The 24,117-nt window shown below is 39.2% G+C and overlaps 1 protein-coding gene and 2 non-coding genes across 13 annotated transcripts in view; 1 reads left to right on the top strand and 2 right to left on the bottom strand.

Annotated features, from left to right (window-relative positions):
- foxp1b (forkhead box P1b) overlaps nt 1-24,117 on the top strand; it is a 188,372-nt gene that overhangs the window by 49,892 nt on the left and 114,363 nt on the right. For 10 of the 11 annotated variants that reach the window (XR_015096313.1, XM_086087384.1, XM_086087381.1 and 7 more), the window contains one exon: nt 2,620-2,691. The exons of the other annotated variant lie outside the window; for it this stretch is intronic. The gene's annotated coding sequence lies outside the window, so the exon portion shown is untranslated. The remainder of the gene's footprint in view (nt 1-2,619; nt 2,692-24,117) is intronic. 11 annotated transcript variants of the gene reach the window in all.
- Nucleotides 11,896-11,968, bottom strand: trnav-cac (transfer RNA valine (anticodon CAC)). Its single transcript has one exon. It is a non-coding gene; the product is annotated as a tRNA-Val (tRNA).
- On the bottom strand, nt 12,226-12,298 carry trnav-cac (transfer RNA valine (anticodon CAC)). The gene has a single exon. It is a non-coding gene; the product is annotated as a tRNA-Val (tRNA).

The raw sequence follows: 24,117 nt of genomic DNA, 5'->3' as shown, positions 1-24,117 counted from the left end.
CCAGTTGGCAGTATGGGAAAAAAGTTCAAATTACTTAAAAATATCAACACGTTCGAACCACTTCGCTGTAGGTTCGAAAGACGAAAACTGCTTACTCCACATTGACATTTCAACACTTCTTTATTTGGATGGAAAAATCGATAGGATAATCGATTCAAAACCAATTTGATAGTGACAGCCCTAGATCAGTGTTACTTTGATTTTAACGCAATGTTCATACATAAGCTTAACATTGCTTTACAAAAGCAGTTTCGAATTGGTGGACATCTGAACATCATAGCGTGTGTTTCGGACATTTATACAACTCCACCTGACATTTATGTATCCAGTAACCGTTAACAAAAATGCTGCCATGAGTGTTACCGTCTTCTCTGCTGTTGTCCTATTTATATTCCGATCATTTCTTGACTGTTCATACAGAATAGTGAGGTTTATCATGGGCGGCCCACTTCTGGAGCGAAATGGCCGTAAAAGGGGCTATTGATTTTAGCATGAATTAATATGATGGCGATGTGCGAAGTTCATTAACGAGCCACTGCAGACAGTATCAAGAGTGCTTAGAGAAATTAATGGAATATCTTACTTAATGTAAATATTCATGAGCTCTCATCTTTTTATCTCCACAGTGTGAAACGTGATGAGAGCTTGTCCATTAGAGGACCTTGAGCCCATTGTTGGGGTTGGGTACATTTCTACGGAGGGGTATCAATACATACGAGCATATGACCTTTCAACAAAGCCTTTCCCATTGATGATAAATCTGGGGTGCGAGAGAGTGTACTGTATTGTGCAAGAGGAAAGTCCTCCACACATTTGTGGGTTTAATGAACGTGCGTGCACCTACTGTCGTTGTGACACGGTTAACCCATTTAGTTTCTCTAAAAAAAAAAAAAACGTGGCAACATAACACAAAACCACAATGCTTTAGCTCTATTATCTGAAAAATAAGCAAAACAACCTTTTTGCACACGCAGGTTGTATTTGATATTTTACATTTTGAATGTGCCTTAACAACATCTTAATGTGTTCCTTTGATTGATATTAGTAATGTATTTGTCTAACAGAGCATTCAGCTAAACCACCTGGGAGGATAATGATCTCAACAATAATTTGTTCCATTGCCTCCATTTTTTGTGTGGGATCGCGTGATGTCCTGACGCCACATCCACTTGTTTATCCTCACCCCGCGCTACCTGCTCCCCTACCGATCTAAATGGTAACATTACAGCCTTTTACCGTTTGAAATTGAGGCAATTATCTTTCGTCTTATTAGGTTTGACGCTGTTGTCGTTGCAGTACAAAGAGCGCAGGCTTGCCATCGGGATCCAGTTGTTGCTCATTTGTTTGAAGCAAATACCAATTTGCTTTCAGCGCAATGATGGAACACGTTTCTAAATTTATATTATGTATTATGTAAATGCATTTAGCTCACAGGGCTCTTTCAGGTGATGGGAATTAATGGCGTTTAGTAGTTGGAAGCTTGAGATGAACTCATTTCATTTGTCACCACTTGCGCATTGATTTACGATTCAGCTGATTATGTGCTAATTGAAGTATAATTCATCACAATAATAGGGGGTTTGAGTTGGAATGATCCAGGTTGTGTTATTGTTCAATCTGTCTGATGTACTCCCATCCAACCTGTTTTGGACTTTGTGTAATAGATGCTTTGTTGGTGTGTGTTTTTTCCTCAAACGTCTATTTTAGATAAATAACACATTCTTGGTCGCAGTTTTGAATGCCAAATGTATGACAAAATAGGGAGGGTGCAGGATTGTGAGTTTCTTTTCCCCATCCCTCCATATTTGGTTACGCTTTAATGCTTTTATTCAAATGCACCCGATATCTTAACCCACAGTGACTTTTAAGTTTTCCATAAAAATACAATTTTGTTTCCGTCAGTATCCCCCCCCCCCCCCCCCTCTTGGGTTGAGTGCTCAGTTGGGAAAGTCTCGCGCATGCATTACCCACTAAGGGTTGGGTATTTCTCGGAGAAATATGACGTTTCTTTATCAGATTACCAACACAGTTTTTAATTTGTCAGCATCAATGCATGCAGTTGTAGTTTGGTTGAAATGCAAGGATTTGTACAAGGTGATGTTTAGCTTTACAGGAGGTTCAACATAAGTCAGGTTTCCATCCATTGCGACTTATGCCCGTTTCCATCTGTTCTTCTTTTGCGAATATTGAGAGGGGACTCTCACCATAGAGATGTGATCCGACAGTGATTTAGAAAAAGAAGAAGAAGATGAGTTTGCTTTTGTAATTCTTAATAAACCGAAGCTTTTCTATGCTGTTTTCCATCTAAAATCGCATTAATATTCGCTTCTTTAATTAATTCCAAAAAGATTTCTGTTTCGTCGTCCCCCCAAACATACCTTAATTTATTGTCCGACATTGCTTTGGGATTACAAACGTACGTGTGACGTGTATCCGGTCTCGCCAGCGGTTTTTCGCAAAACCTGTTTCCTGTTTTGGGCCCTTTTTCGGGTGGATGGAAACCCAACTATAATGAACTAAAAAAAAAGGAGATGCCTAAAGTGACCAATCATAAGTAAAGGAAACAAGTTGTTGGCTGTGTTGAAAATGATTTCTTACCTTATGTTTCCATCTTTTTAGCGGAGGGTGCGTTCAGTGTTTCGCCAACTCCGGAAGAGAAGATTGTTTTGAATAAGCAAGCTATTCAATAAGGTAAGAAATGTTCCTCAATTCATTCTAAGGCGCTTCTCAATAAAAAAAATTGTTACAAGGAAGTAAAAAATGTCCCCGCCCAAAACTCTCTGCCGTGTCTATAAGTAGTCTCAATTGTCAGAGGCCCTAGTACAACTTGCGCACTCTTTAGCAATGGGAGCGCCACTAAGTGGGCTTCCATCCATCTCTTTTTATTAGAATTTTCAAGAAACGTGAAAATAACACAGAATGGAAGCGCTGGAAATTTGAAAAAGGGCCCAAAATTCTCAAAAATAGTTTTTACGCTTGAACGGGGTGGATTTTGAAGCGTATTGAAAAAAGGGAAATGCAAGTTTTGACTGTGGTTTTGCGAATAAACGCTGGCAAGACCGGATACACGTCACACGTTTTGATCGAAATATTTTTGGAATTAATTAAAGAAGCAAGTATTAATGCAATTTTAGATGGAAAACAGCAAAGAAACGCTATTGTTTATCAAGAATTACAAAATCTAATTCATACTCAATTTTTGCAAAAGAAGAACAGATGAAAACGGGCATAAGTCCAGAGGTGGCAAATCCAGGTCCAGAATGTCAAAATCCTGCCAAAGTTTGGCTTTAGCTAGCGAGCTCCCTAGCTAGCTCCCTGGGTGCTAATTTACCTGCTAGGGAGCTAGCAAGCTAAGCTAAGATAAGTCGCATGTCCGTTTTGCACATTTTCAGTAAGTTCACTTAATAAAATTTAAACAATTGGATGGAAACCCCACTACTGCCACCTACTGTAGTGAATGTGTACTTGCAGTTTATTGTAGTACGGCATAGATAAATAAATAAATAAAGTTCCGAAGTAACCCGAGCAGCCGTCGATGCAGCGTGCTGGTTCGTCGTCACACAGGTCACATTCCCGTGTTCAAGTCTCTAAGCTCTGCTTTGCGGTAATACATAAACCTATATTTGTCTCCCTTTTCAGTCTGGAGTGGCAAATCTCAGAGTAGTTGTCTCGCAACCTTGAGATTGTCAGTTCGATCTCAGGCCATTGTGAGAATGTGGAAGTATCCTTAAGCAAGACCCCCAGTTGAACTGATGCTGCGTTATCAGTAGGTGAATGAGTAGTCCAAAATGTAAAGCGCTTTGAGGGCCTTGTATGGTGGAAAAGTGCTATATAACAATTAGGGCCCGACCGATTAATTGGCCGCTGATTATAATGGGCCAATCATAGCGCTTTTCAAAATAATCAACAATCGTCCCAAATTTAGCCGATTGTTATGCTGTGGAGTGGAATTCAATCTTCAGTCAACAGTCAACAGTACACTGCCAGGCCTGAGGCCTGTTTTACTGGAGTTGGCTGACAGAGCTAACAGGACAGTTTGTTTTGTTTACAAATTAACAGTGGCTCAACATGTCTATCGATTTAGTAGAACTATCTTTGTCATGTGTGCCTGCTTTTATATTCTCATTTTGACCATTTCAATCCATTCATTTTGTTGTTTGAATGACATCGTTATTATTTTCTTTCCAATGTTTTGACATAAACCGGATTTTTTTCATATAGCTTTATTGAACAATTGTAAACGGACAATTTCCAGCCAATCCTGTAGCGTGACATCATCGGTAGGCGACCCCGATACAATCTGGCAGCCCGGTCACATCTGGTACCGACACCGGAACTCAAATGAAGTGCTGCGATAATCGATAGTGTGGCACTGTGGCTTAACTTTAGTACAGTATAACAGTACAGAATAATACAGTAGAACACTTGAAATAAAATGGCATTGTGCAAAGGAGGTTGCACGAATAACATGATGATGATGATGATGATGATGATGATGACGAAGATGATGACGAAGATGATGATGATGATGATGATGATGTTGATGACGATGAAGATGATGACGAAGATGATGATGATGATGACTAAGATGATGACGAAGATGATGATGATAATGATGACGATGAAGATGATGACGAAGATGATGATGATGATGACTAGACACTGTAGAAGCCACGGAGTGCTTGTCTTTTATGTGCTCGATTCGGCTCAGTCAGCCTAATACCGCAGTGAAGTCTTTAATTTTATCATTTGCCTATCAGTTAAAAAAACAAATAACCATGCACATCATGTTTCTCCTCTTAAAAGCATACTTTTGACTCTGTGTGTGTGTTGTTTTCAGATGGCACAAAGTGTGGGACTACTACACTACTTGAAAGTTTTTTTTTCTTATTGAAAATTGCTCAAAAATATTAAAAGGAGTCAGGGACTGTACTTTTTTCAAATGTTTGTCCTCACAGGTTACCTCGTGTTTACAATTCAAAACTACATGCACTGAAACCTTCTGATTGCACTAATGAGAAGGGCACTATATCTACATTTTAAATAAGTGTTTTTTGTGAAGGAGGGAATGCGGCAGAAATGTACTTAAATGTTACATCTTTTGCACTTGAAAGTTCTTTGTTCTTGAAAGTTGTGGAGTAGAAAATTAAAAACTTGTGTGAACAATGTTACCTTTCCCAAATCCCTATTTACAACGTATTAGTTTGTTCTACCTACACAATAAACAACCTCTAATTTAAGGCAGCAGCAAGTACAAGACGAGGTATTTATGAACTCATTTATAGATTTATTTATTTTTATTTTAGTTTATTTCACAGAGCTTTAATAGTCTATATGGAAACACACCTCGGCTTTTTTGATACCACCTGTTTTTTTTGTTATCCTTTAAGTGTCTATATTCAGAATCTGTCAGGTAACAAGCTGAAATAATGTCTGAAAGGCTTCTTTTTTTTAACCCTTTAGCGCACCCAACCGGAAAATCTAAATCTGATATAGGTAGTGGCATAACGTAACTTAGGTAATACATTTTCCCATACAATTATGACACGGGGAATTCATTGAAATAGTCATTTATTACAATTGACAACATCTTGACTATGTTTTTCAATTAATGATAAAAAAAGCCAAAAAACGCTCCTCATTGTCACTTAAGAAATTATCTAAGTCTATTTCTTCTATTTCCAACTCTTCATCTTCATCATTACAGGTATGCTCTTACTCGCCATCTTATTCTCCCACTGGCAAGTCATTATTGGCGGAATCAGCTCTGTTATAAAAAGCTGCCTGCTCGTCTAAAACCGCTCTGTGCCAGAACCTCAACAAGTGAAGGAGGGAGGATGGGTCCAATTGTCCAGATGGGTTCCAACACTTCCTTCTCTTCTTCCTTCTCTTGGTTTGGGGCTCTTTATTCTTGCCTCATCTGCTCTCTTATAGCAGGCAACTCTGTAGTTAGCTTGCTGTACATGTGGGATGAGACAGACTTTGGGGAAAGGCAGCTATTCAAAGTCTACTTTAGACTTTGAGTCCAGGACTTTGTCAGCACCGCCACCGACCATTTTTTTTTGTGAATCTCTCCATCTCCTGTTGAAGCTCATCTGTGACCAGCCAGTCTGCACCAAGCTGCCTGAAAGCAGTGTGGAGTTAAGGATTCTGCTCTAGCTTCTTCACGGGATTCACCTTGCCTTTGCCTTGAAAAGCGCTTGCGCTCCTTCCCAGTAAAGACGTAAAATGTCAACAGGGTGCTACAGTATAGTCAGGACCAAGTGATTCAGACAGTTCTGTCACATTTAGGAGTATGCAATGTTTTCCAGAGCAAATTTCAATTTGTTACCTGACAGTTTCTGAATAGAGACACTTAAAGGATAACAAAAAAATAGGTGGCATCAAAAAAAGCCTTGGGTTGCGCGTCGACCCCCGATTCCATCTAGACTTAATGTTTTTAATTTTTACCTAAATTCTTCTGTTTTAAGATGAAATACTGAGAACAAAATATTGTAAAACAATCAAAGGTTATCTTTAATTTATATATTTGTTGTAAGCTCCGGAAAAAAGTTATTGTTGCAGTATTTAAAAATGATTAAAAAAATTTTTTAAATTAATCGACCGATTAATCGGTAATCCGCCAAATATCGGTATCGGCATCGGTCATAAAAAAATCCATATCGGTCGGGCCCTAATAAAAATTAGGCTCTAAGTGCAAGTACAAGTGCTTTAAAGAGACCACAAATCCTGGGCAGCATCTTAGTGCGGAAACACGAAAGATTGGTTGTGGGTGCCACAAATATATATTTTTAAATTTTATAAATAATTTTGAGCCATGCATTTTTGTGTCAACCAAATGTTTGTGTTCAAGACAACAGAGTTGGTGGACTTTTTTCCAACCTAAAAATCTGCAATGCAAGATATAGGACCAAGGTAGGGCGTGACATTACAATACCTTAAATCTGTAAGTGAGACCTCATGAGAATTGTTTCTATGAAAAAAATATAAGACATATGCATATAAAGCTGTCAGTTTTAATTGTTTTGTTCATCTTATTTACAGTGTACATTGGCCCAATACCTTGTTTTGTCTTTGCATGTCAACTCAATTCTCAACAAAATGATGCATGTGTATTCCATAAAAATATGTAAACTGCAATCCAAGTTATTGCTTTTATTATGCAGTAAGTGTATACAATGCACACAACATTTAAAAATGCTTGGTGGATTTACAGCGTTCTGATTGCATTGCTAAAAAAAATCAGTTGTTTAAAAATAAACAACATGAGTGTTAAAGCCATTCAAAGATTGTGGGCACGTTTAAGACCTCCGTTTAATTTACTTTGTTGCGTTTACTGCCTGCTTTGAAATGTAATTTCTTTATATCAGCGTCAAACTGAAATTGCCATGTATTAGTATTTGGCTTGGTAAGCTTCTAATTCAGCGGCATTTACAGCCGTCTGTTTTTCAATGCATTTATAACACTTTGATTCGACAAAGCTCTTTAATCGTTTATGCCTAGGTTGGAACATAATAAACAACTGTAGCAAAAGTGCCTCGTGGGGGTGATTCTGGCAAGAAAGTGAAACGCTTCTGTCACTTGCAGTGTTGTTGCTGCACTTTAAGTACCTTAATCTATTCTCTCAGCATGGCTGCCATTGTGTAAAACCCTAACAGGCATAGCAAATGCATGACACTTTGGAAGCTGTATGGAGTGAAAACTAAAGCAACAACTTGCTTCAAGTCTTTGATTGAGACCACAAGATGTGGAGTAGCTTTTCAAACAACTCACCTGGCCGCATTCCTTATCAGTGTTGAAGATTTAACTCAAACGACACTTTACTCTGGTACTTCATTTATATAACGTTTTTCTTTCTTACAAGGCTCTTGAAGCGCTTTAGATTTTGACTACTGATGACACGGCATCAGGAGCAACTGGGGGTTCAGTATCTTGTTCGAGGATACTTTGACATAGTCACACTGGCCTGGGATCGAACCCACACTCTCCGTGTCGGGAGAATACCTAGATGTATTGCTATTGAAATGTCAACAGAGCACTGGAAAAGTTTCTCCCTTACTGGCAATGAGGGTGTGGTCAATTTAACACGCAAGGTCGTGCCATTCAGGTTACACCCAACATCCACCTGAATACTCAAGAAAATGGTATCCGACAGTGTAACTTTTTATCATAACAGTGTTAAAATAACATGCATATTTGATCAAAAACCGGAAATTTAACACTGATTGATTTGCTGAACAGCCTGATAGGAGCATCATTGCCATGACATAGTTTAGCCAAAGATCAAAATAAACAAAATGTCTGTTAGGTATATACAAATAAATATTCTGAGTTTATTAGTGACCTCAAACTATTGACTGAATTCAAATTGATTATATACTGCACATTATGATTCGGACCTTGGCGTTATTCCATCTTATCTCAGTATTACATCATTAGAAGTACAAAGACTATTAAATAAGGAAAAAGATGACTTAGGTGGTGGCCAGTGGACTTTTGCCACGGTTAGCATGACACCTGTCATTGTTGAGGTCAGCTACGGTTAGTGTGCATATACTGTATTTACTGCTGCCTCTGTTTCAAATGTTCACGAAATGTACAAAGTGAAGTCTAATATGTGACTTTTGATTAATTGACATTTGACATAATGATGTAACGTTGGAAATGGGCAACGTTGGAAATGGGCAACTTGCGTCATCAATAGTAGCGCAAAATAATGGCTACCCGGTTGTCTGCAATTGTTGGCTGTGCTGTCCTTGTCGAACCTTAACCCCCAACTGCATGTATTTTCCTTTTTTTTGTTTTTGCTTTTTTGTTTTTAAACAAAGAATGATCAAATGTTGAATTGTTTTGACTTTAAAAATACATTGATGAAAATACATTTTAAGGGGAAATTTTTTGGGGTGCATAAGCAACATCTGCTCTTTTTTTTTTCTTTTTTTTCAGTTGAACATGGTTTGTCAACACCTTATTATTTTCTCCCGCATTACTTGGCGCTCCTGTATCTATTGAACGGTTGAATCAATTGCATTTTTGTTGTATAGATGGTCATCTTGAAGAATATTTCCTTCAATTTATTTTCTTATCAGTATCATGAAGACCACTTTCACTTGTAGTGTCACACCTGTATTGACTCAGACATGGATAATATCAACTGGCTAGCAGCAGCTGAACATATTTGTATGAGATAGATTCAATCAGTGGAACATAGCAATACTGCAGATCCTTTTCATTGTCTTACCTGCTAAATAATGACAATGATAAGAATGATTATAATGCAATAATACTAATAGTAACTTTAAAGCCACAGTATGTAATCTTTATCGCCATCTAGTGGTAAACTAATAATTAATTCAATTTAAAAACCCACTATTGATTTCAATAATATGCAAAAAAAACAACTTACCATATATATATATATATATATATATATATATATATACATATATATACACAAGAGGCTGACATGTTTCGCCACCATCTTCCTGCTACGAATGCCCAAAGGACAACTTCACAAACATAGTTATCCCTTGTGGTGTTTGCATCGAATGCGGACCCAATGGGTGGACCGCCGCTTACCTTCCACAGCAGGGGTCTGCAGGTGGCCGTCAGAGTCAAATCAAACCTGAGCTGGTGTGTGAAATAGAGAAGTTCCGACAAGACATAGTCAGACTTACCTCCACACACAGTTTGGGCTCTGGTACAGTCTGGGTCTGGACTCTTTTCCACTCTGGAGTTGCCCACTGGTGTGAGGCGCAGAGCAGGTGTGAGCAGACTTATTGCCCCCCGGCTTGGCACCTGTACGTTGGGGTTCACCCCGGTGGACGAGAGGGTAGCGTCCCTCCGCCTTCGGGTGGGGGGATGGGTCCTGACTGTTGTTTGTGCCTACGCACCAAACAGCAGCTCAGAGTACCCACCCTTTTTGGAGTCCTTGAAGGGTGTGTTGGAGAGCGTTCCCCCTGGGGACTCTACGCTCACGTGGGCAATGGCAGTAAGACCTAGAGGGGCGGGATTGGGAGGAACGCCCCCCCCCCCCCCGATCAAAGCCCAAGTGGTGTTCTATTATTGGACTTATGTGCTCGTCACAGATTGTCCATAACAAAAACCATGTTCAAACATAAGGGTGTCCATATGTGCACCTGGCACCAGGACACCCTGGGCCACAGTTTGATGATCAACTTTGTAGTCGTGTCATTGGATTTGCGGCTGCATGTCTTGGACTAAGAAAGGGGCGTCAACTGTTGGCTCCGATGGTGGGGGAAGATGCCAGTCTGACCTGGCAGACCCGAATGTATTGTGAGGGTTTGCTGGGAACAAATGGCAGAATCCCCTGTCAGAAAGAGTTTCAACACCCACTTTCGGCAGAACTTCTCCATTGTCCCATGGGAGGCAAGGGGACATTGACTCCGAGTGGACCATGTCTCGCACCGCCATTGTTGAGGTGGCTGATCGAAGCTGTGCCTGCCGTGACAGAAATCCCAAGACACGTTGGTGGACATTATCAGGATGCCGTCAAACTGAAGAAGTCTGTTTGGCCTATGGGACTCCGGAGGCAGCTGACAGGTACCGGTTGGCCAAGCGGAATACAGCTTCAGCGGTCGCCGAGGCAAAAACTTGGGTGTGAGAGGAATTCGGTGAGGCCATGGAAATCGACTTCCAGATGGCTTTGAGGAAATTCTGGTCCCCAATCCGACATCTCAGGGGGGATGCAGTGCACCATTAACATTGTATAGTTGAGATGGGGCGCTGCTGACCTCAACTCGGGACGTCATCAGTTGGGGAGAATGCTTCGAAGACCTACACGCCTTCCTTTGAGGAAGCAGAGTCTGGGGACTCTGAGGGGGCTCTCCTATCTCTGGGGTTGAAATCACTGAGGTGGTTAAAAAGCTCCTCTGTGGAAAAGCCCTGGGGGGATGAGATCCGCCCGGAGTTCCTAACAGCTCTGGATGTTGTGGGGCTGTCGTGGTTGACACGCCTCTACAACATTGCATGGACATGGGAAATGCCTCTGGATTGGCAGACCGGGGTGGTGGGCCCCCTTTTTAAGAAGTGGGACCAGAGGATAGGTAGTGTTGTCACGATACCAACATTTTTACTTTGATGCTATACCTGCATAAAATACCTCGATAACAGCACTGAATTGGTATCTCAACAAAATTTAAATCAGCAAAAGCAGCAAAATTTTAATTGACAAAAGAGTTCATATTATTTGTATTTTTTATTAATTCAAAATATTAGGATGTATACATGTTAATGAATTTACAATTGTACATACTATATATATTTATGTATATACTGTATGAGCTTTCACATTGCTTGCCATGTTATTGAAGTACTATATTTTACTGCATTTGATGTCATCCGTAGATATTTACAATACAGTGGCACTCCAATGACTCAACGTAACGTTGCTTGTGTGTGCCTGCCTGTCTCTGCTCTTCTCTATTCCGCACCCAAATAGTTAAATGCAAAATCAAATACTCCAAACTCGGAACAAACTAATTCACACTTGACTTATTTTTTAAGGGAAGTGTCAAAAATGCATCTCCACCTATCGCTCTGTCAGTCGTCTGACCTTTTTCTATGCATACCTGATACAGTATTTCCTGTGTGCCTGTTCAATGAACACACCTCAAATCCACTGCAGAACGCGAGTGATTGTTGCTTTTTCTTCTGCTTCTCCACGATAAACATTTTTCTCGTTACACATTTCAGGGACATTTTTCCTTCCACCCCAGACAAGGAGGTAGATGTATAGCCCTTCTTTCCTCATTAGTGTAGTGGATAGTATCTTCCCATGATGACCAGGGTTCGATTACCCGACGGGGAGGTGGTGTTTGTGAAATCAGCCTTTTGGCTGCTCAGTTTTCATTGTAAATACAAAGTAAATGGTCATGTTTCCACCCGGTCTCGAGCCGGGGACCTTTCGCTTGTGAGGCGAACGTGATAACCACTACACTATGGAAACAGACTCTTTCCTTCAACCTGTTTGCAGGGCCGGCAATCAACGTTCCTAGCTGGATTTGCTGGTTTTCAGGGACATTTTTCCCTTCACCCCCGACCAGGAGGTAGATGTACAACCCTTCTTTCCTCGTTAGTATAGTGGATAGTATCTTCCCCTGCCATGGGGAAGACTGGAGTACGATTCCCCAACCAGGAGGTGGTGTTTGTGAAATTTAACTTTTGGATGCTCAGTTTTCATTGCAAATAAAAAGTAAATAGTCATGTTTCCACCCGGTCTCGAGCCAGGGACCTTTCGCGTGTGAGGCGAACGTGATAACCACTACACTATGGAAACAGACTCTTTCCTTCAACCTGTTTGCAGGGCCGGCAATCAACGTTCCTAGCTGGATTTGCTGGTTTTCAGGGACATTTTTCCCTTCACCCCCGACCAGGAGGTAAATGTAAAGCCCTTCTTTCCTCGTTAGTATAGTGGATAGTATCTCCCCCTGTCACGGGGAAGACCAGGGTTTGATTCCTTGACGGGGAGGTTGTGTTTATGAAAATAATCTTTTGGATGCTCAATTTTCATTGCAAATAAAAAGTATACAGTCATGTTTCCACCCGGTCTCGAGCCGGGGACCTTTCGCGTGTGAGGCGGACATGATAACCACTACATTATGGAAACAGACTATTTCCTTCAACCTGTTTGCAGGGCCGGCAATCAGCGTAGCTGGCTGGATTTGCCGGTTTTCAGGGACATTTTTCCCTTCACCCCCGACCAGGAAGTAGATGTACAGCCCTTCTTTCCTCGTTAGTAAAGTGGATAGTATCTCCCTCTGTCACGAGGAAGACTAGGATTTTTTCGACGGGGGGGTGATGTTGAAAATAATCTTTTGGATGCTCAGTTTTCATTGCAAAAAACAAAGAAAATTGGCATGTTTCCACCCGGTCTCGAGCCAGGTACCTTTCGCGTGTGAGGCGAACGTGATTAACCACTACACTATGGAAACAGACTCTTTCCTCCAACCTATTTTCAGGGCCGGCAATCAGCGTAACTGGCTGGTATTCCCGTTTTCAAGGACAGGTTCCCCTCTACCCCCGACCAGGAGGTAGCTGTATAGCCTTTCTTTCCTCGTTAGTGGAGTGGATAGTATCTCCCCCTGTCTTTGGGATGACCGGGGTTCGATTACCCAACGGGGAGGTGGTGTTTGTGAAATTAACTTTTTGGCTGCTCAGTTGTCATTGCCAATCCAAACACAATTGTTATGTTTACATCTAGTTTCGAGCCGGGGACCAAACAAAATTGCGGTGTTTGGGAAATGCACTTTTTGCACTCAGTTTTCTTTCTTTTTTTTTTTTTTGGGCTGCTCAGTTTTCATTGCAAATATAAAGAAACTTGCCATGTTTTTACCCGGTCTTGAGCCGGGGACCTCCCGCGTGTGAGGCAAACGTGATCACCACTTCACTATGGAAACAGACTCTTACCTAAAACCTGTTTGCAGGGCCGGCAATCAGCGTAGCTGGCCGATATTTCCGGTTTTTGTGGACAGTTAACCTTCGACCCCCGACCAGGAGGTAAATGTAATGCCCTTCTTTACTCATTAGTGTAGTGCAGAGGTTGCTATTGAGGGCCTCAGTCCTGCAGGTTTTGCATGTGTCCCTTCTCCAACACAGCTGATATATGATCAGCTCATCAGCAAGCTCTGCATAAGCCTGAAAACGATCCTGTTGATTGGAATCAGCTTGTTAGGAGTGAAAAACCTCCAAAACCTGCAGGCTTTCGGCCTTTGAGGACCGAGATTGCCCTCCTCTGGTGTAGTGGATAGTATCTCCAACTGTCACGCGCAAGACCGGGTTTCGGTTTACCGATGGTGATGTGGTGTTTGTGAAATTTAACTTATGGCTGCTCAGTTTTAATTGCAAATACACCGAAAATTACCGCACTTTCACCCCGTGTCGAGCCGTTGACCTTTGGCATGTAGGGCAAACGAGATAACCACTACACTATGGAAACAGACTCTTGCTTTCAACCTGTTAGCAGGGTCGGCAATCTGCGTAGCTGGCTGGCATTGCCGGTTTTCAGGGACAATTTCCCCTCCACCACTGACCAGGTGTTAGATGTAAAGCCCTTCTTTCCCCGTTAGTATAGTAGCTAATATCTCTGCCTGTCACGCGGAAGACTAGGTTTCGATTTCCCGACGGCAATGTGGTGTTTGTGAACTCAATATTCAATAACTTTATGATCGCGGTAATGTTTGAAAATGTGTTCAGAATGATAAATGAAGCATCTGGCTTGTCAATTCTGATCAAAAACTATCAAATGGTATCCCCAAAATGTTTGTCTCAGTCGACCAAGTCTGCTTCTAGCGCACGGAAGAGGCGGGACTACTGCTTGACCCCCCATCAAAAAAGAAAGACGTGGTCGCCGAACACGCTGAGAGCGAGCACGTGGCTTCCTTCTTCTTCCAACAAGCCCAGGATCTTTGAGTTCTGGGTAAAGGAAGCTCTTGGTTGTAAAAGTTCCGCAGGGAATTTATAATTTGTGTTTCCACAGCGTCTTAGAGTTCTTGGTAATTAATTCAAATGAGTTTGATGACGTATGAGTTTGATGAGCGCAGCCGATGTAAATAACCTTTTTATCTTAGTTTGTTGGCTTGTAGGTTGCATGTTTTCTTTTTATCTTTGATTCACATTTTAATTCCGTTTCATTAATAGGTTAGGCTGTGTTTGATATATGTGTGTGTTTACTAAATAAATTTGTTGTCTAGAGATTCCATTTCTGCCGAATCATTTGTGTTTTCTGATTGGATTATTAATTCTTTTATTAAAGCACAGAACTCCATAATTAACTAAAGTAGCAACTTCAGATTATGAATACTTGATAATAGGATTTTTATCGTTTATTTTGCTCCTACAAACAAGCAAAGTCAACGTGGTGCCCCCAGAGGTTGCTGAGGAAATTACAACTCCCCTCAGTACCGTCTAAATTTCTCGTTCCAAATAATCGCTACACCCGTGTTAGGCGAACGTGATAACCACTACACTATGGAAACGGGCTGTTGACTTCAACCTGTTAGCCGGGTCAGCAATCCGCGTAGCTGGATAAGTGGCAGGTAATGGATGCATGGATGGATTGGGCTGGAAGAGGCACCAGTTTGGGAAGACACTTACTTTTGCTTTTATCTTAAGGTTGAGCGGGATTGTAATATATTTGGCGTCAATGATCAAAAACATCTCCGTTTTTGTTTTCTTATTTTTTTTTCTTATTATTATTTTTTACCTTGAACCAAAACAATGAAATGCAGAATGTAGTTTGTATGTACCTCATGGGGAAATGTAATGTGAATTATTAAACACAGAAGTATGTGACAATTTTCCCATGTTTATTTAGAAAACAGTCTCTGTGGCTGGCTAGAAAAACACAGAGCTGGTGGTGCAATGAAACCTGGATTGACAAACACCATTAGCTGAAACATTTCCATTCTTTTGCAACAATGTTATTGTTTACCTTACCATAAATATCCTAATATGGTTATCCCCTTATCAAATGCTGGCCACAGTAGAGCTGAGGGGCCCTCGAGAAGTTTTCAGCTGCCACTTAGACAATAAGAAAATAGCCTGACTTTGGTAGTCTTACAGTACTCGGCCTTCCTTTGTGTCTGACTGTGGCTCTGCTGTGTAACCTTTCTCTATTGTCAGATGTCCACTTCTGTGTTCCTCTTTTCTTTCTTGCCTTTTTTTCTGTTTTTATTTGTCTCTATCTCTGTTTTGATCTCCGTCTGTGGCCTGGTGTTAGCTATGTGTAGATTGACTGATGGGTCTCCGTTTGCTGTGTTATTTAGTAAAAGGGTGGTTTGCTGTGGTGTTGAAGTAGCTGTTTCTCTCACACAGCTCAGTTACAAGTCCAATAGAAAGCCGATGCTGTTCATCATGGTAGTGCTTGCAGTGTCGAAATGAAGCTTCATGTACAAATAGAAATGTCACACTCGATTTGTATTTTTTTTTTTTTTGCTTCAGTTACATACAGATAAGAACTTCATGAAACTCCCGTTTGTTCTGTTTTAAACATTCAGCAAGTGTTTTGCATTGTCAGTGTTAAAGATGAATCCTGATAAAATATGACCAATCATGTCCATTTGTTATCTGTCTTTAGCTGTGCAATCCATTGAGAATACTATTACTGGGTTTTTGGCAAAGAGGTCAGCAGCCTTTATCTGGCAGAGAAATCGGGGTTTATCAGATGCATAGTCTTTCTTTTCCCCAGCTGGTGGAGGTAGATGGCAACCTCACTTAAATCCTAAAATCCTCACGTTTATGATATTTGCCCAGCATTATCTGTGCCTGTGGATGAATCGGAGCGCAGAACATGCGGAATGTAGAAGGTCATACAGCATGATTTACACAGTGTAGAGCCAAAGAATCGCTGGGAAAATACTTGGGCTTGGATCAAACAGACACCATGCAAGATGTTCATGACGATAAATGTATTTTTTGTCATCAGCCTTGGTTTTTAGAGTAAATCTGGCTTAACTGTCATGAGAAATGTCTGTCATCTAATATAATAAAGCTTCCGCTAAAATGGCTTGAAGCTTGTAAAAATAAAATTCGGGCCAAAAATGTGTAAAAATATGCCTTAAATGTTGCATGATATTTTGATAGCCAAAATGCCATAATGCTTAACTAAAACGTGCCTCAGATGATTAACTTACTGTAAATTGTACATTAAGGCAAGTGTGTGGTTGGTTAAATGTACTGTATCAGTATTGACCATACTCTAAACTTGAGTATCATCCTACTTGGAATACAGATTAATCACAATTGATATTGTGGGCTATTTTTGATTGTCTAATTAAGGGTATTATCGCTTTTCTTTTCTTTTCTTTTCTAAAGGAAACGGGTAAACATGGTGTATGCTTATATATCCACTTGTTTGCTTAAAACTGAAAGACTAAAAAGAGAGTAAGTAGAGTTTGTTGTTGTTGATAGGCGGGTGGCACGGACCTTTGTTTGATGTTAGTGAACTTTGTGGAAGGCCTCGAGGTCACTTTCTGAGAAAGGCAGCTCACTCGAGTAAACATATTTTCAGCCAAAGATGAGTAAACACTGTAAAGACATAGATAGAGATGAAGTCCATCCAATGCTAGCAATTCAATTTCCCTCATTTCCCTAGCTATGAAACATTGTGCTGGGTTTTAATTTGGCAAATCACACTATGCACACCTAAAAATTAGTTACATAAAGCTTTGTGTCATGCCTACTGATAATATAAATGTAGGAGAGAATGAGGGCAAATAAAATATGAAAATAAATGCAGCACAAGTGTATTTTTTGTTTAAAAAAAATGAATTCATGAAATGCTGCTTTAGCACATTTCCAGGTATATATATATATATATATATATATATATATATATATATATATATATATATATATATATATATATATATATATATATATATATATATATATATATATATATATATATATATATATATATAAAGAGCCCACTGTTAGCTGTGGAGGTGCATCTGGACTTCAAATCCTTTTAATTAGAAGTGAGATATTAGCATTTGGTTGGGCTTTATGTGGGGTGAGGGGATTGGCCAGCGACTGTGCCTTCATTAGCCAGCTTCTCTGTGTAATGAGTGCCGTCATTAGCTGATGGAGGGGATTTGCTCGAGCTTTACCTTGAAAGGCACATCTTTTAAATACTTGCAAGGAATAAGGCATTTTAATGGATTTCTTAATGAATAGAATAAAGATGCTACATCTTGAAAATTTGAGTGTGTGTCTGATAATGTGTATCAGCTGCTTTTTAGTTTTTGTTTTAGTTTTTTGGTTGTTTTTTTTAACAAAGAAGAAAGACAAAGTTTGGAAAAGCAATTGGGGGAAGAAAAAATAAGACACTGGCAATTAATCAGTAAAGATAACATTTTAGATAACAGTTAAGTTGAGTTTTTTTGTGCAATTTGTGTTATTTACAAAGCAGGAAGTGGCATCTAAGCTTTAGTGCTCGAATTGAAAACACTCCACATTTATCAAAGAACCCTCACAGGATAAACCTGACGGCACAAATGTCGACACTGAAGCGCATGTGCACTTTCTGCAGTCATGACAGTTGGAGCTGTAAGCGGGTTTTTTTTTTATGCTATGGAAGTCACTCTAAGCCTTTAACGGTGACTCCATTCTCAAAATCATGCATGAAGTGATTTGTATTTTATTGATGAGTTTTTGAAGTGGCAAGTGTGGGAAATTGGATCTTTGATCTCCTAGAGTTTGGGAAATATATTCTTTGAGCTCTCCAGGTAAAATACCCACATCCAACCATACGCTCTCACAAGCGCATAGACTGAGGCAGACCTGTCATTTCGGAGGGATATTAACGCACCCCCTCCCTTTTTTTTCCTCTTCAAAACACATACAGGTATTTGTTTTGGATGTTTTCACTGAGTGTACATGGTAATTACTGCTGTTCATTAACAAAACTGGGTATTTGTTTTCAACTTCAACCGATCACTTTGATATGCTAATTACAATGTAATTTAATTTGAGCCCTGTAATGATGATGCTGTTATTATGGACATAAATGATGCAGTTAAGCTGAGAGTAATCTCATTTGCATACTGTACATGCCAGTAAATTAAGCCCTTTCCTGTGTTGCTTCAGCTTTAATTTTCCACTCCTTTTCACACAGCATCCCTCAGCCCCTGTGCCTAATAGCAGGCTAGCTTGTTTGATGTCGACAGCTGCTTACTGCACTAAATCTAGTCACAATATGTAGTCCATAAAGCCTCCTAAGTGCTCTTTTAAGAAGTTCCTATTAATAAGCTAGTAAGCTATTCATACTTTGTGCTGAGAGAAAAGCAGGCTTCGTCGTCACCGTCTTTCTACCACAGTTGATACGATCATGTCCAGAAAATCAATAGGTTAAATTGATGTGACTCTGTGTTATATACTTGTTACTTATGTACTGTGCACAAGAGGGAAGCAAGTACCATTTTTAAAAACAATATTTTTTATTATTTTTTTACCAATAATAATCTATGACGGGATATAATGATACACCCAAAAGCAGGGTTAGGCATTGACCTTGATTGTAGCATTGCACTTCAGTTCACATAAATAAATAAAAAACGTAACGGAAAAGTGTAAACAAGAACAGATTGGATTTCATTTTAAAATGAAAAAGACTTCCCATGGGCTCACCACCTGTAGAGAGCTGGGTCGCGCTTTAAGGCGTTTGGAATCTTGGCGGTCTGGTCCCAGGCTACAGAAGCTTGGTCTAGGAGGTCAGCTCTCTGGCGATCCTTAGCTTGCGTTGGTCGAGCATTCCCGACTAGACATGGTTGAACTCGCCTCTGGTACCAGTACTTTTGAAAGGGGTTGGACTCTATCTCACTCTTAGTCTTCATATTGCCCTCTGGCAAGGTGCCTGTACATTGGGGTTCACCCCAGTGGATCCGTGGATCCTGAGATTGAGATTAGTTTATTTGAAAAGGGACAGTGCAATTTCACAAAACACAGGAGGAAACTTGGTTTAAAAAGCCCAAATTAGCCAGAAGGCAAATTTTCATCTGTAGTAGGGATAGATCGATTATCCGAAAAAAATCAGGGAACTAATTATTGAAATTTTCATTGATGCTTCTGACCCTGGGAACTCTCTGCACCTTCTGTCTTTGTTTGAAATTAAAACTAGATAAGTTAAGTTTTAAAAGGATATTTTATATATATTTTGCCATTTTCAGCAGCAAAAAGTTAATATTTTGTCCAGAATTAATTTGGTAACTTCAGTAATTTTCATGAACAATTTATACCTTTAAAAACAAATGTTTCCACTTGCTGTCGACTGAAAGATGACATCACTTGTGCTGAGGAAGTGGGTAACGACCAATCAAGGCTCAGTTTGCTGACCAAACCCAGAAACCAGGTGAGCCATGACTGGTCGTTACCAACTTCCTCAGCCCAGGTGAAAAAATTGTTTTTAAAGTTGTTAATTGTACAAGCAAAATAATGACGTTATCAAACTCATTCTGGACAAAATACTAGCTTTTTACTACTAAAAATAAAAAAATTATCCCTTTAATATTTCAGATATTTTGAAATATATAAAAAAAAAAATAATAATAATAAACTTTATTTATTGTGGCAAACAAAACTGCCCCTGGAAGATTCTGAAACTTTTTGTTAGATTTGTAAAACAAAGATGATTGACTAGGATTTTTTTTTTATTCCAATAGTTTACAAACCTACATATTCTTAAAATGTAAAAATAATAATAAAAATAATAATAAGGGCTGAAGTTTGTATTTTAAAACATGCACTTGGCAGCAGGACAATGCCAAGTGCCACTGTGTGTTTTGTGGTCTTAAAGAATGAGTACTCCCCCGTGGAGTTCTGGTCTTTGGGAGTATGGGGTACTAAACCCGCAGAGGGTCCCAGTTTGGTCCCTGTACAACCATTGCTAGAAAAAAACAACATGCCAACAGTCAAACATGGTCGTGGTAGTGTGGTTGTAGGATTACTTTGCTTATCCAGGACCTGATCAATTTGTTGTGATTCATTGAACAATGTATTCTTCTTTCTACCTGAAAATCTTGCTGGCAAACGATTAGCCATCAGTTTGTGCCATCAAGTTGAAATGATTTTGGGTTATGCAGCAGGACAACTACTTAAACATGCCAGCAAGTCTACCTCTCAATGGCAGAAGCAAATAATAAAAAAACTAAATGAAGGTTTTGGAGTAACCAAATCAAAGTCCGTACTTTCTGATTTCCGAGGTTCTGCGGTATGACCTTAAACAGGCTCAAAACCCCTGTAACATGACTGACTTAAATACATAAAAGAAAAGAAAAGAGTGAGACAGTAGATCTTAAAAAGTTAAAGTACCACTGATTGTCACACTCAACTAAACAGCAGTGTGAAAGATTCATAACCAGTTATCACAAACACTCAATTTCAGTTATTGAAAGGCACAACCAGTTATTAGGTTTAGGCGCCAATTTTGTTTCCGCATAGGGCCAAATTAATCAATATTTTTACACAATTAATAAAATAATAATTTAGAAGAAAATAAGCTTGAAGTGTGCATAAAAACAAATCACCGTCTGATGGTTTATGGACTTTTACGCTGGTATCGCATTTGCCGTCCACTGACAATCCTCCCACGTATTTATATCATAAAGAATATTATTTTTTTTGCAAGACAATTTTCTGTTAGTGTCTAATTGGCCACATAAATCTAGTCAGTTGAGGGTGAGAAATGTTTCAGTGTCACACAGTGTAATCTTCACCCTTATTTACCAATTCATTAAGATTCATTGATGCAGGCTCGGTGAGAGGAAATGACAACATAAATCAGGCCTCCAACATAATGACCCTAATCAGTTGGGAATTGCAGAAAATGTCATGATGAACTATGTCCTTGTGTTAGTGCCACTGTATATTGTCGTTTTGCTGCTTTATGAGTGGGACGCATCCTCCTGACAAGGGCTGTATTTAAAAGAAAACATAAAATAAGAAAAAAAGAGACAAAGTTATTAAAAACTGACACCATTAAAAGGCAGCAATCTATGTCAGGTCTTTTCATCTTTTGTCCTTCACCCTACATCTGCCCTGACTTTCTTCCATTTGTCCATTCCCTGGGAAGTTGTGGCTTTTAAAATAATAACATGCTTTATAGGCTTAAATGAGCCTGGTGTATTGTTGAAGATGATTTGTGAAGCCAGTGGAGGTGTCAGGGAGTAATAACTGCTCACACCAATGAAGTGAGCACAATTAGATGCATAATTGAAAGTTATTGTGCTACAATGGTCTTACTACACTGTCAATTGTCCAGTCATTCTCATAAGAGAGGTAGACCCATAACCAGTTTTGTGCCTGGGCATTTATGTCCAGCAAATCAATATTACTGAATTATTGTGTATTTAAGTATTTATTCTCACTTATATATTCAGAGATGCCAAGATACTGTTGTTATGAGGAAGTCGACAACGTTCCACTAATTTACGAGATGACATGCTCAGTCGATTAACTAACAGTTTGCCAGAAAGCGAACGAGTGGCTACCGTGGCTTGTGATTGGCTGACACAAGATTTGGAATCTACCAACTCCCAATTGAAATAACATTTGTTGATGTCATCACATCTTCTCTTATGTACAAAAGTAGCTTCAAGCCCATCTTACTAAGATACGGGCAACTCGGCGAGCGTGGTGGCTAAAGTCGCTAATCGTCGTGAATAATAGGGATTTAACGATAATGGCAATATTGTGATATTGTGTTATTAAAACTGCCACAATATATCGTCGTCATGTCACGATATTAAAAGCAGCACATCTGTTAAAAAAAAGTCAGATTGATTTACATTTGTGCAGTTCTAGCACCCTCTTGTGGCTAGTTTTTTAGTGCAGTTTAATTTTCAAAAGGCATGTTTTGGCCCTTGTATGTTTAAAATCCACGCTAATGGTCAGATGAAGGGGAACTTAATATGCTTGTGAACCAAGTCAATATGTGGAGTAGCATTAAAGTAAGTGCCCCAATATTAAGTGTTATAGGTTGTTTATATGCATTGCTGTTATGTACAAAAGCACAATATTGTGGGTTTTTTTTGTATGAGCTAAAACATATATATTTTTTACAATATTGTGACCTTTTTTTTCTTCGCCAACCTCCCCACAATATTGTGACATTTATCATATCGTGATGTTTGGGTTTCGTTACATCCCTAGCGAGTAAGCTACAATTTGTGACAAGTTTCATTAATACGAAAGGAGGATCAGTAATAATTAACAGTAGAAGACTGCTAAGATAATGTTAAATGCAATCATGAAACACCGGAATAAATATTGATGCTACAGTACAATCTTCTCGTGTCTCGCTTGAGAGTAATCGGCTGCTAGTTATTTAAGTGTAAAGAGAAAAACACAGGATAGTCCGAAACTGGGAAATAATTAATACATTACGTTGCTTAATTAGCAATCGTATTTGCATGTATGCATAATAGTGTTGTTTTGATTTTTACTTTTGAGATCTACACCATAAATGTTTACAAATTTACATTATTTGACTTTTTCTTATTATTATTTTTGCTTATTTCGAACATATATAAAATAACAGGAACGACATTTATTTTAAAGGGACAGTGTGTGGAATGTTTTTTTTTTTAATGTTCATTGATTTTAAAAACCTATTCATTTCAATAATTTGCAAAAAAATATGTTCTATCACATCAACATACATACAGTATATAATCGTATCTTTAGTAATCGCTAATCATAATGCACAGGTCGTGCCGCATCTTACACAGGCTGACATGTTTTGTCGCCATCTGTCTTTCTGCTTTTGCATTTTATTAGTTCACCACTAGATGGTACTAAATTCACCACTGTCACTTTAAGTACACTTGATTGATTGATTGATTGATTGATTGATTGATTGATTAAAACATCCATCCATCCATTTTCTTAACCGCTTGTCCTCACAAGGGTCGCGGTGATTAAAACATTCGACAAAAAAACAGAAAAGAATTGCGAGAAAAGAATGAAAAAAAAAAACAATTCAAGCAAACATTCAAACAAAACATTATTATTATTATTATTATTATTATTGGTAGTAGTAGTTGTAGTAATTGTTATTATCATTATCTTAATTAATCAATCAATTTTAATCAATTCAACTTTGCTAACTGCTACTGGAATAACAGTGTTGCACATCTTCAGGCCGACAAAAAAGAAAAAGAAAAAAAGATGAGGTTACTCATTGTCAGCTCACACAGAGGACATTTGTCCCAAAAGACAACAATTCTAATAATATTGTCCCTCCTTACATGGGGACACAATATTAATTAGACAAGTTCATTAAAGCTAACCTTGGTTTTCCCAAGAAAATGTATTTGACATATTTCATCTCCACAAGTTTGCGTTCCCACACCCTTGGGAAGACTCCTTCCATGACCTCATGGAAAGATGATTAGAACTACGACACAGTTTAAGTAATGCTAAAACAATAAGTCGCTTTACACATCCCAAAGGATTGCGATGGGCTGAAGGTATGTTTTTTTTCCCCCCCTTCTTTGCTAATTGTGCTTTCCATGTCTAATTGATTCAATCAGCTTGAGGGAAGACGTTGTGCATCTGGCCTTTTGGTCAGAAAGCAGATCCTCAATTTCATGATGTCTG

The sequence above is a fragment of the Leptonotus elevatus genome, chromosome 10, assembly GCF_054856555.1.
Source record: "Leptonotus elevatus isolate MCC_2025b chromosome 10, RoL_Lele_1.0, whole genome shotgun sequence".
Lineage (NCBI taxonomy): Eukaryota > Metazoa > Chordata > Actinopteri > Syngnathiformes > Syngnathidae > Leptonotus > Leptonotus elevatus.
The sequence above is the reverse complement of the archived record's forward strand: the minus strand, read 5'-3'. Positions and strand labels throughout refer to the sequence as shown.